The sequence below is a fragment of the Cyclopterus lumpus genome, chromosome 15 (assembly GCF_009769545.1).
Source record: "Cyclopterus lumpus isolate fCycLum1 chromosome 15, fCycLum1.pri, whole genome shotgun sequence".
Lineage (NCBI taxonomy): Eukaryota > Metazoa > Chordata > Actinopteri > Perciformes > Cyclopteridae > Cyclopterus > Cyclopterus lumpus.
In genome coordinates this window covers 823051-826526 of record NC_046980.1, presented here as the reverse complement: position 1 = coordinate 826526, position 3476 = coordinate 823051, and the positions used below count along the sequence as shown (strand labels likewise).

The 3476-nt window shown below is 45.5% G+C and overlaps 1 long non-coding RNA gene across 1 annotated transcript; it reads right to left on the bottom strand.

Annotated features, from left to right (window-relative positions):
- Positions 1–1915: 1915 nt before the first annotated feature.
- LOC117744135 lies at positions 1916–3220 on the bottom strand. The gene is made up of 3 exons (XR_004611169.1): positions 3111–3220; positions 2627–2767; positions 1916–2079 (listed from the first exon to the last, which is right to left on the bottom strand). It is a non-coding gene; the product is annotated as an uncharacterized LOC117744135 (long non-coding RNA).
- Positions 3221–3476: the final 256 nt, after the last annotated feature.

The window sequence follows — 3476 nt, the reverse complement described above, 5'->3', positions numbered from 1 at the left end:
GGATGTCTGATTGACATCTCTCAGTGGATGTCTGATTGACATCTCTCAGTGGATGTCTGACTGACATCTCAGTGGATGTCTGTCTGACATCTCAGTGGATGTCTGTCTGACATCTCTCAGTGGATGTCTGACTGACATCTCTCAGTGGATGTCTGTCTGACATCTCAGTGGATGTCTGTCTGACATCTCTCAGTGGATGTCTGTCTGACATCTCTCAGTGGATGTCTGACTGACATCTCAGTGGATGTCTGACTGACATCTCTCAGTGGATGTCTGTCTGACATCTCTCAGTGGATGTCTGTCTGACATCTCTCAGTGGATGTCTGACTGACATCTCAGTGGATGTCTGACTGACATCTCAGTGGATGTCTGACTGACATCTCTCAGTGGATGTCTGTCTGACATCTCTCAGTGGATGTCTGACTGACATCTCTCAGTGGATGTCTGTCTGACATCTCTCAGTGGATGTCTGCTCACCACCTGAAAATTAACCCAGACAAGACTGAACTTCTCCTCCTTCCAGGAAAAGGCTCTCCCACCACGACCTGACTATTAACTTCAACAACTCAGTGTTGGCCCCGCCCCCGACTGACAGGAATCTTGTGTGACACCTGTCAGTCAACCCTCCCTGACTGCCAACATTACCACAATAACACGCTCCTGTAGGTACATGCTGTACAACATCAGGAGAATACGACCTCTTCTCACTCAGAAGGCGGCACAGGTTCTGGTCCAGGATCTAGTCCAGGCTCTGGTCCAGGTTCTGGTCCAGGCTCTGGTCATCTCTCGTCTAGACTACTGTAACTCCTCCTTCAGGTCTACCTGCTAATGCCATTCGACCTCTACAGCTCATCCAGAATGCAGCTGCTCGACTGGTCTTCAACCTCCTAAATTTACCCACAATCCTCTGCTCCTCCGCGACCTTCACTGGTTACCGGTGGCTGCAGCATCTTTAGTAGCACTTAAATGTCTCCTCACATCCAGGACATGGTCTAACCTCACACCCAGGACATGGTCTAACCTCACACCCAGGACATGGTCTAACCTCACACCCAGGACATGGTCTAACCTCACACCCAGGACATGGTCTAACCTCACACCCAGGACATGGTCTAACCTCACATCCAGGACATGGTCTAACCTCACACCCCAGCCCGTTCACTTCGCTCGGCTTCTGCCAATCAGCTTGTAGCTCCGTCACTTCGAGCTAAACACTCAACAAAGTCCCGACTGTTTGCTGTGCTGGCTCCTCATTGGTGGAACGAGCCCCTCATTGACATCAGGACAGGAAGTCTCTACAAACTAAAAACACATCTTAGTGACTACACCTTGAATAGGGAAGGTAGAGCCGTAGTAGCACTTTAGTAGCACTTAAATGTCCCTTACTGATAGCACTTTGTTGTTTAGCACTTTAGTAGCACTTAAATGTCTCTTACTGATAGCACTTTGTATATTAACACTTTAGTAGCACTTAAATGTCTCTTACCGATAGCACTCTGTAGTTTAACACTTTAGTAGCACTTAAATGTCTCTTACCGATAGCACTTTGTTGTTTAGCACTTTAGCAGCACTTAAATGTCCCTTACCGATAGCACTTTGTAGTTTAACACTTTAGTAGCACTTAAATGTCTCTTACCGATAGCACTTTGTTGTTTAACACTTTAGTAGCACTTAAATGTCTCTTACCGATAGCACTTTGTAGTTTAACACTTTAGTAGCACTTAAATGTCTCTTACTGATAGCACTTTGTAGTTTAACGTTATTGAAGAAATTGTACTTGCTTTACTTGGTACTTGGTTTAATTCACTTATTGTAAGTCGCTTTGGATAAAAGCGTCAGCTACATGACATGTAATGTAATGTAATGTAATGTAATGGTGTAAAACCAGTAAAGAAAACACAAACATTTAGTTTAAGAGCTTTATTTAATCATTTAATTTTCAAATCCTTCGTAAACATTGAAAGCGTTGGTTCTCCAGCAGTCAGCAGGCGGAGGTGTGGAGGACTGGATCTGGTTCAGGATGTGGTCTGCAGGGTCTCTATTTAAAGAGGCCGCCGATGGTGTTCATGACACCTGACGCTGAGACAAAAGTGAGAGAAAGACAAGAGAATATTACAAGAATACCACAAAAAGTCTGACTTTCCACCAGAACCATCATCGGGTCCACGTGTGGATGTTCCTGCAGAACCAAAGGCATTCTGGATGCTAAGCACATGTTAGCATGTAGCTCGCACCACTCTGCGCTGTTAGCAGGACGCCTTTGAAGCAAGTTAAATATGAGTACAATATTTACAGAAGAAGAAAAGATATCTGCCTGCTCTGATTGGTTGTTCCTCACCACATGACCTGTGGGGGCGCTCTCTTTTAAAGCCTCCAGTCACGATGGTTGGAGAGGTGACGAGGCATTTGTGGATAACGTGAAATTATTTCATGGGAAATCTACCAAATAGTTATTAATACTTTGGTAGCTTTTTGCTTCAGATGCTGGATGAGAGCATCAGAGCCTCAGGGCAGGTCTTCCCGCGTTGCATTGTGGGTAGGCAAAAACAGGGAACTGACAGATGGGCTGGCGGTTTCACTCAAATGAAACTCAATCACCAATCAATCCCCCGACCGAAGCACTCACCTCCTCCCTCCTTCTTGTCGTCGTCCTTCCCACAGACCAATGAGAGGGCGTCTCCCATCACCGTCTCCACCCCTCCTTCCTTCTCATCCTTCTTCCCATCTTTACCCATGCACTTGTTCATGGCGTCCTCCACAAAGTCCTCTGCAGAAACAAACATCTGTTAGGTTCTCCAGCACCACGCTGCAGGTGGAACCGGGTTCCTGTCTGCAGCTGCCTGAACCGATGGGTGGGGATGCCAAATATGTGAGGTGAATAACCAACAAAGCTCCTCAGATCATAAACTCTGGAACTTTCTCAGTTATATTCATTTTAAATGAAAAACACAATTGTTGCACATAATAATCCATATATTCTCACTATTTATTATTATGATTATTTTGGTTTAACCTTCGACTCAGATTGAAAACAAACGTGTGCATGTTAGATAAAAGACACGCTATACAAGTCATAATTCATAATTCATCATTCCTCTAATGGTACTCACCCACTTTGTCTCCGACCATCTTGGGGATGAATTGATCCATGGCTGCTGGTGTGTGTGTGCTCCTGGAGTGACAGTCCAGTGTATATAAGGATGGAGGGGGGCGGGGCTTATAGAGGCAGGTGACCTTGCAGGGGAGTCTCTGGTCTCACCCTGTTCAGGTGTGGCTTCAGGGTGGACCAGTCTCACAGGTAGCAGAGTAAGGTGTGTGTGTGTGTGTGTGTGTGTGTGTGTGTGTGTGACCTCCCTAAAGAAGAATTTAAAGAAGGCTGCATGACTCACCACTTCTATTCATCATCACATAAAGGCCCGGAGACAAAGACGATCTCGTCATGTGTCACATTTATCACCTCGTATTAATTATTGATG